Below are 13,714 nucleotides of genomic sequence, written 5' to 3' on the forward strand. Positions count from 1 at the left end.
GAAAAGGCAGACAAGGAGAAATAAAATATCCTTAGCAGCCAAAAGCAACGCCTATTCCCAAATGCTCCAAGAACTTTTTTTTTCTTTCTTTCTTGATTTTCTTTTTTGTCTGGATTATTTTATTTGCATTTTTTAGTAATTCGTTGCAGTCCCAAGTGTTTTGCTGACAGATTGTCTAGTATCTGAAGAACGCTGCTCCCTAACTCTTGCATGCCCCTAAGCTGTGTGGCACCTCCACATTACTGCCTGGAGTGTTCCTCTGACCCTTGCACCACCATGCTTTGTGTCAAGTCAAATCGCATTTCATACACCTGAAAGCCTTCCAGGTCTGTGATCCCAGTGTGTCCCAGTGTTGCTGTCTTATCCCTAGCAGTCCCCTCACTTGGAAAGGGCCACTTTCCACATTACCAAGTGTTAAACCTTTGTATGAAAAAGGTCTCACCAGTGGAGAAACTTTCCTTTGCTACCCTCCACCCTACTGCAAGTCCACAGTAATTTCTGGCTCAAAGGCTGTAGATCATGCCTTACATCCTTTAGAAATGTATATGCTTTCCCTCAACCCAGGAAGTCTCCTTTCCCCCAAATCTAATCTCCATGTAGGTGGTTTTCCATCCCTTACTGACTCCAATGCACAGTCTTTCATGGGTTAGGAGCAACCTATCCAAAGAATCTGCACATGAAAGCTACCAGCAACTGAACTGATCTAGACAGGGCAGAAGTTGCTGGTCTTAGGCCTTCCAACAGCCTTTGGAAAGGTTATCAACATGTCTAGCTAAGGAAAAAACAAGGATTGCTTTGGTTCTCTTACTAAACCAATTCTAATGACTTGTGGCAGAAACCAGAACAAGTACATGGCACGCATGTTAGCCAGGAGACTGGACATCATCACAACCACCTGCAAGAAAGATGTGGCTGTGATGATGAGAAAGAACAGACTCTGTCCTGGACTAAATAAAGTACCCTAGGACATTCAAAGAGTGGGGCCAGGTGACAAACACAGCTGCTGTTGAGATCACAAGTGCTGCCATAGACTCAAGAGGAGGTCAGTAATAGCCATAAGGAACATCAGTAATTCCTCCTCCCTCAGAAGGTCTTTCTACCTCAGACTTAGCTTTTCTGCCCCCTTCATATCCTCTCCTCAACACCTCCACACCAGATAAACAGGTACTCAAGGCTTGGCAGCTGCTAAGGAACTATTCCCAAAAAAGCAGGCATTGCCTGCTGCAGACAGTGTATGAAATTCTTGCTACAACTCGATCCTGGACAAGAACTCGGGCAGTGCCCCTCTTCCACACCTGCAGTTCAAATGATGTCTGGAAATAGCTGCCACGTCCAGTTTTGTTCAAGATCTGGTTTTCTTTTGCACTTGTTTTTCGGTGACTTCCTGTGCTCTTGATTTGTTTCCAGCTGAGAGCTTTATCTGGGGGCTTTTCATAGCAGGGCTGGATGGCATCAGAGATATTAAGGGCTGAAATCTCAAACATTTCAAAGCCCGTGGCAAAGAGCTGCAGTGGATGGGACAGCACAGCTGGGATTTCAAAGACAGCGGGGCCTGGCTCCAAGAATGGGATACAAAGGGCTTCAGGGGGAATCAGCAACTGGGAACAGGAAAGTCAGAGAAAAGCTGATTTACTGCTCATGTCCAACACATGCATGATGTCAAGTTACAGCAAACAGCTGTCAACCACTCAGCAGAAAAACAATTAGTCAGGTTGTCCCTGACAGTGTGACCCTCCCCGTTTTCACAGGAAAGGAACAAGCTGCAGCTGGAGGAGGGACTGGTGGTACTTCCACATGTTACACCCTTACCCTGCCACCATCTGCTCTAATAGCTCTCTTTTGAGTTTTGGTGAAGGAAGCAGCATGCAGGCTGGAGCCTGGCTTGGAAAGGCAGTTCAGGAACCGTTCAGCTTCCTCTTAGACACGTGCAGAGCCACTCTGAAGCCTAAGGGGTAACGCAACAGGTTGTGGCGAGAACTAGGTTGCTGCTAAATGCAAGAAGGGGTAAGTGGGCTCATTCACTGGTAAGGTGATTTGGCAACTCCATTGATCTAAAAGGGTTCAGCAGCAGGTTTGTACTTTGCATGGCTACACACCATCAGATGGGCAGGAGATATGGAAGACGTGAGTGTCACATGCTTTGGCAAGCCAGCCAGGCCGAGCTGACAGCAGCAAAGTATCTGCAACAACCCATGACGGCTCATTTCATCATCCCTGCTGATGGAAAATTTGCCAGGTCAGGAGACAAAGAATGAAGAAATCACCCTATCATGTTGCCACTGCAGGTAGCACAGCTTTCCAATATAGCCACAGAGGTGCAGTCTGAGAACTTTGTGGGTGACAGGTGTCACCTTCCCAAACCCAGGCTGACTGGTAATACACCAGAAAAGGTCAGGTGTTTTCAGGTTTCTTACAGCTGAGGCAACCTTCTTGGTGCTCAGTGACACTGGTGATGACTGTCTTCTGTCCCAGAGAGGAGCTCCTTCTCACAAACCCTGGGGAACAAGGGGAGGGAGTTGATGACTTCAGTCAGTACCAAACATTTCCATCAATGCTACCAGTTGTCCTCATTAGCTCAGTGCCCACATATATTGCCTCTGCTGCCCCAGAAGAAAACAAAAGCTGTGCGATGCAGGGATCCTTCATACTGCTGTGCGTCTGTGACCAGGGAAGGGCTGCCTGCCTCCCTGCTGCTACTGCAGCTGTCCAAGGGCGGCTTAAACACTGCACTGCTCTTGCACAGCAGAATTGCTAATTGCAGTCCAATGCCTCTCTGTGAGGAAATTTTCCATGAAAAAATGGCTGATCTTGGAAAGGGAAAGCTATACTTCTAGAGCAGCCCACTCTGGAAGCCACCTCCAGGAACAGCACATTGCCTCTGAACTAACATTTCATGTGACACAGGACGGGCAAGATGCAGGCTGGATGCCCAGTCAGGCTGCTGAGACTAGGCATAATGCCCATAGTTCAAGGCAGGAAAAAAAAAAAAAAAAAAATCCACCCAAACAAAAATCTCTCTGCAGTGTAATCTTTCTAATTTGAAATGACCACAAACGTGCTCTTGAATTAGCTCAGATCTGTTCTTTCAGGTAATTATATTAGTGATCACAGTGCTGAAGTAAACATAAATGAAACCCACTCTAATAGTGTGGGCAGACTCTTTGGACCAATAAAAGTATCTGCAAATAGCCACAAATCATTGGAAGTAAAGGGCTCCTGGAACTGCTTGTTTGCCAGCTCACCCTTATTATTGCCTACATGAATGAACTGTGAAGAACTCATCAGTTCAGCTGCTTTTCTTGGCTCTGTGAATAAGATGATATCCATGAGAACCAAGAAGACCTTTCATTTGATCTGTCATCTCTAAAGAAAGGCAATCTGGATTTCCTACAGAATACACATAGGCCATTTTCATTACCCATCAGGATACTCATGAGTGCTGCACCACAAGCACAACCTCACAACATCACTTGTTGCAACCACTTCTCAAACTGGCTAGCAGTGTTGGACATGTTTCAATTCACTAATGAGCGATTTTTCTGCTCACAGCCATGAAACTAGCAGGGAAAAAAAAAAAAAAAAAAAGGATTCCTGTGTATAAAAAAAGCTAATGGCAGGTGAATAAAATACTTAAGATCAGAAAAGACACAAAAGAAGCAGCTTTTTCTTAATTTTCAGAATTAGATTATCTCAAGGCAAACACTTTTTCTGTGTGCTGTATTATTATTGCTCATTCATGGGAATTTGAATTAAAAAGTTGAAATAAAAAAGGGTGAATTTAGGTTTAATGGCCAGCAAATGTCAGTGTAATAAAATGTAAGAAGCTGTGCATTAAGCAGACCATCATCTACAGGAAAGATGCCAGATTTCCCTAATTTAATCCACTGAGTATGTGTTGTGTTAATCCAAGTGACAGGTCAAGTGCAGGTTGAGTCAATATAGGGATCTGTGCATTATTCCCCAAAGTGTTGTTAAATCATTTAAAAAAAAAAGATCAGCATGCAGGTCACAATCATGAAGTAAGATAGGATACACTGCAAATAATCACAATGCAACTACAATAAAGAATATTTTTTTGTTGGTGTTCTTTTCGTTTCTCTTTAGGGTGGCAAAAATTATTTTCCTAGACTTCAAACTAAACAAGAATAGGAACTGAAGAATATCCACCAGAGTGCTTTAACCTGCTGTTTCATAGCTGAAAGTAATATTTCTTCCTTTTAGTCTTTTTCTTGAAGAAGCAAAGTCTTTATCAAGAGAAGCTCATATATTAGAATAAAGTTTGAAAATATTCTTCTTACATAGGCCACTATAACTTTCTCTACAAACATGAGTTATAATAAGAAATGAAGCATTGCAAAATGAATTCCAAAACATATTGCTTTTATTTTCTGTTTGCTTTTTGTCCCCCAACATTTTGTAATGAATGACAATGTGACTTGGATCTCATTTCTTATATCCCATTTTTCACTATTTGTTAAAAAAATTGCTATGTTATTACAAAGCAGGTTAACAATTTGGACTTTAGCTACATAATGATAATCTCTAGAGGAAGAAATAAAATACAGAAAAACAATGCAGTGAGCACGTAAATGCTGGAATCTCTAGAGAAAAGCTATTTTGCTGTCAACAAAATGAGAACAAGTTACCAAAAACAGCTTAGACTGAAAAGCCAGATGATTTCATGTTTTAGTTTTACATGTATCGTTGATCTCTCTTTCTCTGTTGTTCTATGCAGAATTTACATCTTTATAAGCCTATTTTTGAACAAAGAGATCTTTTTCATTTATTTATTTATTTATTTATTTATTTATTTAATATTTATTTAATATTTAAAATCCAGTGAACCTGGATGTTCCTTGGGATCTCTCAAATGACTGCTCTGGATGCCCTGCTTCTGGTTTCATGACTAACTAGCATTCTTCTATTTCTGCTCTGCTTTTGTGTTCAAGCATATTCTAGAAAGTGATCAGAAACTCTGGAACAAAGAAATATGCAAAAGCATAGTGAGAGAAATTATCTTTTGAAGTATGGTTTTTGCATTGTCTGTGACAAAATTTGATTTACTGTCCTGAGCCATTATCCCCTAAATTCTGTGCCACCTCATATGCCTGGACACAATCCAAATAATGACTGGATCAGAACTACCTCATGGGTGAAAAATTTGAACTGTGAAAACCTCCACAGTCTATAGGCTACGTATATGCCAGTAATTAACAGTGACCGAGGAAACGTTCCTGGACCTTGGAGCTTTGAGTCTACAGAAGAGATAGATCCCTGGCCCAAGCCAATTATCACTCTCCAAAAGTTTCCAGAGCTGATCTGGAAATTAACACAGGCCAGCAACTACTCAAACACCAGTTTGCGTGCATCCCTTATTCTGGATGTCAAGAGAATTTAACAGTTTGGACATGGACTGTTACAGTGCCAGTTGGCCTCAGCACTGGAGAACTTTCTTGCAGCCCTGTTTGATCCGGTAGTAGCAACACAGTCTGGAGTTAAGCCTGCCCAAAGCAGAAAATCTAATGCTGAGTAATAAACTGTAGCTGGCTAACATGACTCATTGTCCTTCTTTCACTACAGTGATAGGCTTAAAGGAAACTTTAACTCTTGTTTTACATTCCTCAAATCACCCAACTTTCTTCATCTAAACACAAAGACATTTTAAAACATGTAACTAACTGTAGCTCTAAAGATGTAAGAGGAGGCTGGAACTGGGTTTTTATTTTTTCCTCTTGGTGAATATATAATGAGAAAGAGAGCGAGAGTTCATTTCCTGCTTATGCTGTCCAAGGTAGATTTGGTGCATATTGGTTGTACCAGAGAAAAATAAAGATGCATAAAATGGTGACTTATATTATGTGATACTAACAACATTTTTTTTTTCTTCATATAAAACACAATATTTATTCTACTCCAACCTTTCTTCATATTAGCTCTTTCAGGGCACAACTGATGAATTTCTGCTATGCCTTCCAAATCTAATATTGCTCAGCAGCTTACTGAGTTTAGTTCAGAACTTCTTTGATTCTTCTGAATTATTCACACTATAGGAAAAAATGTATTTTACTAGGCTGCTAGATTGTTATGCATTTATAAAACTCAATTCTGTTTTATTTACCCTGATGCTTTAGTAGGAGAACGTGGATTTTAAACCAAGCAGAATGCTTAATAATGGAGAGAGAAAATAGACAGGAAAGTAGGAAGGTCAATACAGATGTGGGCTCTGTGCACCACTTCTCCTCTCCAAGACAGAAGATCAAGGAACTTATCCTATGGAGGAAAAGGGAAGCATGAGACCCGAGCAGTGCATTCTCTTGAGCCTCTGCAACAGCAGGAGCAAAATAAGCAGAAGTAGCTTATTTTGCACAAACTTTTGGAATTCAAATTTCCAGCCTAAAAAATGCCCCAAACCCAAAGACAATGTAAATTAAATCAAACGTTTCCTTTTCATATCAACTTTCCATAGGAAAAAAGGTTGTTTTATTATTTTTTTCTTTTTAAGTGTCTTGGGGGAGGGGAGAAAATCTTTACCAAATTTTTAGTAACAGATCTATAAGAATCTGGTTTAATCTTTGATGGTATAATTCAAAGAAGATAAGCAGCTGTTGCCCTCCACCTTTCAGAGCTCTACAGATACACATGGACATGTGGACCTGATTCAGAAATGTGGCAAATCGTGTTCTTAGTGCTTCTACAGATGGAGTCTTCTATGGGATCAAGGCAGTGGCCTGTGTGTTCAAGCCATAGCCTAGAGAGAAGACTGCAGCACATGCTACGATTGTGGCAATTGTACGTCATTCTGTGTGACAGGCCATTAATCATGCCAAAGTCCTACTTGCAGAGTTTGTTTTCCTGGGAATGATTCAGGTTCTTTTCTTAAACTCACAGGCTGTGAGCTGCATCGAGCCATTTTCATCCACATGGATGCTCTAATGGAAGTCCTCGCCATCTCCTCAGTCTGCTCCAGCTCCCAGCTAATTAGGTCTTACTGGTGGCCTTCAGAAAAGGATGCAGGGGTACTTCAGAGCATCTTGCAACTATTACCACCTTGACAGCTCCCCAGACTTGTCCCACTGTCTTCAATACTTTAAGTGGAAAGCTTAAAAGCTTTTATTTTGAAATTCTGCCTTTGAAACCTCAACGACCCGAATGCGTCCAGGTGGCCTGGCGGTACACATATGACGCCTCGGCTCCCGTTGTCATCGAGCTGTTCAGCTGCATCCTCTAGGCGTTGTCCGCACGCTTTTGCTTCCTGTTTGGAGTTTTGCTGATGCGTGAGGTTGTAGCTCGCCTTCCAACGGGCCAGTAAGCCCCCCTTAAAAAAAAAAAAAAAAAGAAAATAATAAAGAAAAAAGAAAAAAAAAAAAAAGAAAGAAAATATTAATATGATTATAATAATGATGATGATGGTGGTGATGATGATGTGATGGTGATGATGATGATAATAATAATGATGATAGTAATGATTTAATCAAAGATAAATTGATCCTATCTACTGGTTCTTTGCTTTTTCCAAGCCAGCTTGGTGGGTCTTCCAACCCACGGACCCTAGAAGTTCCCCAGCCGGGTTCTGGAGAAGCTGACTCCGTTTTTTACGGCCAGGACACCCTCCTAAGCCCCGCAGTACCCCCTCCATCGGCCGCACTCCCCGGCTGCCCCTTACCGGGGGAGGCAGCGGGCAGAGCCCCATTCCTCACCCCATCCCTCCCCTCGCACCTTTCGCAGCTCCCCGGCCCCTGACGACCCCCGGCCGTGGGTCGGGCCCCCCCTCAGCTCCTTCCCCCGCCGCGGGGGCGGCCGCTGCTCCCCGGGAGCCCTTTCCTCTCTCCGTCCCTATGCAAATCGCACCCCGCAGCAGGAAGTAGGCTGGCGGGCTCCCGGCCAAGCGCCGGCACCGGGGCCAAGTTCCCTCCGCCGGCTTCAGCGCCCGTGTCCCGGCCGGCGGGGCAGCAGCGCCGCGCTCCGCAGCCCCCCGCCCCCGGCCCCCGGCCCGCGGAGCCCCCCGCAAGACCCCGGCGACTTCACCCGCCGCCCACCGAGCCCCCGCACACGGCGAAGTAAGTGCTTTCGGCGTCCGTCCGTCCCTCCGTCCGTCTGTCCGTCCCGTCTGAGAGCCCCCTCCCCTGCCCCCCCCACCCCGCAGCCCCCCGCAGCGCCGCCCTGAGCCGGCCCGTCCCGCACGGAGGAGGAGGAGGAGGAGGAGGAGGAAGAAGGTGGCTCATGGGCGCCGGGCAGGCTCTGGGGGTCGGTCGTGGTAAGGGGCTGCGGCGGTGGGGGAGAAATTGGGAGCGCTGGGGGATGCCTGGTCCCCGCCCGGGAGGTGCCCGACCCCATACAGGGGGTGCCCGGTCCCGTACAGGGGGTGTTCGGTCCCGTAAAGGGGCTGCCCGACCCCACCGGGGGATGCCCGACCCCATACAGGGGGTACGGGGCGCGCTGCGGGCGGCTCTCCCCGCCGAGCAGGGGGCACTGGAGGGGGTCTTAATGGGAAACGCGGCATTAGAAAAAAGAGAAAGAAAGAAACCCGCGGTAATCGTCCTCAAAATGAATGATTTACCTCTTGCTGCTGTTGCCCGGCTTGCGGTGGGATCTTCAGGGCTTCTGAGTGTGCTGTGCTGTGTCAAATTAACTGGTCCGAGGCTGCAGTCGGTGTCTCAAGCCAAGGGAGCAGCCTTGGTTTACTGGGTGTTCCTCGTTAACTGCTTTTCCTAGGGGAATAGCTCCCGGAGCATCTTCCAAGTTAAAGCTGCTTCCTCCTAACTGGGTGCTCCGATGTGCTTCGGCTTAAACGAAAGAGCAAACGGCCTCGTGGTGTTGCCATGATGATGCTGTATGCCCAAGGAGTGGTGGTGAGGGGTTTCCTCCTAATTTTCATTAGGAGGGTCTAAAAGCCAGGCTGGATCTCCGTAGTGGATGCCACACCTTCACTAAAGCCCCTGAATTCGGAATTTCTGTTGAAATGGCATCTTGGGGTCTGCAGTGAATGGGTTTGCAAGAACTCACCTCCCTGCTTCACTGACCTCTGTTGGCACTAAAGACTGAAGAGATTAACACCTTAAACTTGTTTAGCCAGATCATTTGGATATACACAGGGAGCACAAAGGTTCTTGTTCTATTGTTTAATTTGAAACCCGAAATCAACGCCTCATCTCTTTCCCACCTCTGAAAAAAGCCCAATCTGACCAGTCTTATTACAGAATGCTAAAACCAGAGTTGGAAATGACCTGAAAGACCTTCGTAGTTTAGATATCTTGATGTTAGTTGCAATATCTGTAAAATACGGTAAATAATTCTATACTGATCAGCCTATTACTAAAGACTTAGATTTTATTTTCCTTAAAAAAAAATAAAAATAAAAATAAAAATAAAAATAAAAATAAAAATAAAAATAAAAATAAAAATAAAAATAAAAATAAAAATAAAAATGTTGGGCAGTTACAAAGTTATGTTGGGGAAACATGGCTTGGTTTTGTCCAAGGGGTAGTCAAACTGTGTGAATTGCTTTCAGCCCAGTACTGAATACACAATAGGTGTTGCTTACATCTTATGACAGGACTGCATATCTTTATAATGTGTACTGCCATCAACACCGAGAGTGTGGATGAGAAAAATCATACAGTTTTCTCTGAAAAAGTAGCAACCAGCTAGAAATCAGTTAGATACCCGTAATAGGATGTTATGAAGTCTTGGGCAAGGATGAAAAATTAGAGAATTCTGGTATCTACAGCTTTCTCATTCTGTTTCTCTCCGTCAAGATTTGTAGCATTTTTCTTTCTCCGTTTCAGCTTTGTGAGCTACAGACTAGAAATGAATTCTTGCTTTAATAACATGAAGTTCTATTTTAATCGTATGCTGTTGAGATACTTTTTAAAACCGTAATGGTGTAGAATGAACTTTTTTTCCCAGTACTGTAGCTGGCGGACTTGAAGTTATTCTGCTTTTCTCCTGTAGTTTGTTGAGTAAATAAGGTTTGTTTGTTTCTTTTTTTTTCCCTCTTTTCCCCTCTCTATACAACTGTACAGAGAACAAAGTAAGGCTTACGCCTTTCCTTGTAAGTTCCTTGACCAGTTTGCACAATGACTTTTACTGACAGTGCAATGAGTTATGAAACTTTCACATATGAAGTTAAACCTTATTGTCATGTAGTTATTTAATATCCCTGGCTTTTAATGTTACCCTTTCAAGGGAGTTTCCATAAATGTGATTTTTTTTCTTGCATATATTTAGGAATGTATAAGAAGCTCTTTCATATACTGTTTCCCTCTGTTTTATCTATATCATTGGAGTGAGCTGTCTTCCTATGACCTTGTTGGCTCTGGTAAGATAAATAGCATCACGCAGCAGCAGGCATTCTGGGAAGAAATTCCTAAAACATGCAAAGAAAATAGTCCAAGGCCCTCCAGGCTCAGCTCAGTAGCTGAGCTTCAGTGTGATGTCTCACAAGACCCGAGATGCTATGCCTGGCCTTTCTTGTGTTGCATGCCAGTAGCATTTGACCTATCTGTAGCTATTCAGGAAAGTTTAAGAACTGCAGTGTTTAATCTCAGATGCGATTCCATTTCCGTCATGAAAAGATGTTTTCCTATCTGTACTTTGCATGTTATTTGGAATCTTAATGAACGTCTTTGAGGTTTTTGAGTGGAAACTTACTGACCATGAGCCAATTTTTATTTTGTCAAAGGGCTAGGTGATCTGAGGAGGGAACAAGGCCTTTCCTTCTTTCCATATGTGCATATTCTGAGTAAAGGGCAGCAGTGACTTTATTTCTTGTGTTCAGGGAAAAGTAAAGCCAGTTTTACTCTTGGGGTTAGGGAGTTCTTTGTGAAGGCAGCTCTTTGCAAAACGGGTTGAACCCAAAAAACGAGCAGATGAGGAACAATGTGAAGGTTTAAAGAAATTAAGAGGCAGGGGGCAGTAGGTATAGAATAGGATCCTTAGCACTCTGACTGTGGTAGCATGCATGTGCATAGAGTTGCCTTTCCATGGTACCAGTGATCCTTAAAGCATGTAAAATGTAATGCAGTAATGCAAGGGACAAGAGGTGAATCTGTTGGCTGGGAATCTTCAGGGTTGTGTGGAGTGGTGATACCTCCTTATAGAGCTATGGTGCTGGATATGTACATACTTGCACAAAATCATGCCAATCCGCTAAGTAGTGCTTATTATTTTACCCTTAAAGCATTTCCATTTCTAAGAGCAGCGGCTTCGTTCTGTAAATTGTTGCCAGCTAACAATTAGATTTATTTTTTTCTTCCAGATCATATTCCTACTTCTGTCAATTACCTACTGCTTAATAACTCCCATTTACTTGTGTCACCTCTTTCATGCAAGTGTAGGAGCGCTAAAGATAGCGTAGAGGGAAAGACTTCCCGACTTACGAAGCCATGTCACAGGAAACTATGTAGATAAACAATACAAAATTACATTTGTATGGAAACAGCCTTTTGTGAAGCATACAAATAGGAGGAGACCATCGTACTATAAACAGTAATAGTACCTTCTCAAAGAAATTAGTTCCTACTAATAAAAAGCAAATACAGTGTAGCTGTCCTTATTGTGTATGTTCCTAGTTTAAATGGCAGTTGTCCATCAGGGAAGGGTGGAAAGGTCTGTGCTTTCTTATTTGTTATTGCCTGATGCAAATACATTTCCTGTTGACGTTGTCGTGATATGGTGTAATTTCTAAAGATGAATCTGTCATGGTAGGGTTTGGCATCTTTCCTGAAAATGTGGGCTGATGGGACAAAATGTAAAGGCAGAATTTCATCTTGTGTTGGAAGCATCTTCTCCAAATACTTATGAAATGGTTGCATTTGTAGTGTGTCCTAAAGAACTGTTCCTCAAGGTGAACAGATTGGTTATTTCTGCCAACTGGACATTGAGAGAGGGATGGTATTCTGACAGTAGCGCTTATCTGAGGGGGAGGAGGAGGACATGAAGGAAAGGTGAAGGGTGTATGGGTAGATCCCATTTCTGTGGGGGAAAAATGGAAAATTGGCACTACTCAGGCCAATGTTTGCTGTACCCTGGGGGAGCAGTGTCTATCTTTCTCCAACTGCTGGCATCTTAAGTATCTCCAATTGGTTCCTGTGTTTGCACAGCTTACTATCTTACCCACTCAGTTCAAAGTACTAAAATGATAAACAGTCTGAACATTTTTGCATGTAGCATGAGGCTAGTTCTTCCTGTCTAAATTGTGGTTGGTATGTCAAAAAATTTGTTACTTAATTTGCAAGGGCCTGCATTTTACTTTGCACGTTCTTCTGGCCAAGCTCTTTCTTTAAACTGCCTGTAATAGCAAACCATGAGGTCTTAAAACTAAAAAATTCAGTAGCTTACCATAGGGTAAGCTACCATAGGGTAAGCTACTGAAGGTGAAGTGTGGGATACAGCTACTCTCCTGGAATGGTGGGTTTTGGAATTTTCTCTGTTTTAGCAGGCTACTGAAAGTCTGTACGTGATGAAAGCTTGGAAGGAATGGGCCCTCTCTGAGATGTGTTTTCAACTGCTCCTTTGTTGGTGTAACAGAAAGCCATTTCGGGAAGTTCGTCAACAAAAATGTAGCCTGTTAAGTGGGTTTACTGATGTGGTTTCCCTAACATACTGCCTTATTTTACATTTGCTTTTTTAGTTTGTACAGATAAGTGCACACAAACTACTTTTTTTTTTTTTTTTTTTTTTTTTTTTTTTTTAATGATGATGATATCTTACATTAAAGCTTTTTCTTGGGCATAGCCTGTTTCAGACTATGCCCAAGAGGTAGTGCAGAAGTATATTTGGCTGATAAACAGTTTTGTTCTTTCTGTATGTGACTCTATTAGGGTATTATAACAGAATTAATATTAAAAGGTAAGAGTATGCTTGAGTGAATTCCTACATAATGCTAACATATCTGTAAGTTAGTAGGTCTGACCTATGACTAAGTTTTACTCTCTCCAGATAAAAAATTATAAATAAATAATAAAAAAATAAATTCCAAGTAGTATCACCAGAGTGGGAAAAGTTCTGAGAAGTAGTGCATCTATTGCACTTACTGAAACTGCTTATTCAGGTATCCTTTAGCAGCATCCTGAGGCTTTTATTCATTAGATCCAGTGGACAGAAACTGGTTTCCTCCAGGGCAACCCCAACCCTACGTTGTGTTTTGATGTGATTTCAGAACCTCTTCAGTTAGTGCTGAATGATACCCGTGATTTAGTTGTAGCAGGTGGGAGCTGGAGGACACAGTTAAAATGATTGCCAGCACTACTGTCAGCTCCCCTGAGGAAGTGAAATTTTTTGGTAAACACACAGGAAGGGGATGGGCAGGAGAAAGAGGATATCCTATGTTGGATGTCCTGGGTTCAGTTTGTTCAAAATACATTGCGAGAGTCATTTCAGTGTGTAGCTGTGGGGTAGCGAAGTGTGCAAATGGCATTTGAAGTACATTTCTACAACTACAGACCTACCAGTGCCAGAGATCTACTAGTTTATGCAAAGGCTGGATAGAAGCATTACAGCCTGGCAGGGTTGTAGGAGAACTTGCCTTTTAAGCAACTGTCCCACTTTATTGCTAGCGTGGCACTTTGTCTTCCTTTTTCTGTCCTGCAAGGTCTTTGTGCTGTCTCCGCTTTCTAGCTGTGCTTGCAGTAGCTGGGAGAGATACCGAAGCAGCTCTCCTGACATTGGTGAAGGAGCTCTGGGCCATGATAAGGTGAATGCTAAGCCCATTTCT

The 13,714-nt window shown here is 43.0% G+C and overlaps 1 protein-coding gene and 1 long non-coding RNA gene across 3 annotated transcripts in view; one reads left to right on the forward strand and one right to left on the reverse strand.

The window, feature by feature from the left end:
* Positions 1–4,359: 4,359 nt before the first annotated feature.
* On the reverse strand, positions 4,360–9,365 carry LOC311430780. Its single transcript, XR_014689028.1, has 2 exons — positions 8,558–9,365; positions 4,360–7,315 (listed from the first exon to the last, which is right to left on the reverse strand). It is a non-coding gene; the product is annotated as an uncharacterized lncRNA (long non-coding RNA).
* The window catches only part of LYN (LYN proto-oncogene, Src family tyrosine kinase), a 51,616-nt gene continuing 45,807 nt past the window's right edge, over positions 7,906–13,714 (forward strand). The window contains exon 1 of one of the 2 annotated variants that reach the window (XM_084507642.1): positions 7,906–8,057. The gene's annotated coding sequence lies outside the window, so the exon portion shown is untranslated. The remainder of the gene's footprint in view (positions 8,058–13,714) is intronic. The other variant, XM_084507640.1, reaches the window with a different exon arrangement.

This window comes from Aythya ferina (genome assembly GCF_964211825.1).
Source record: "Aythya ferina genome assembly, chromosome: 2".
Classification (NCBI taxonomy): Eukaryota; Metazoa; Chordata; class Aves; order Anseriformes; family Anatidae; genus Aythya; species Aythya ferina.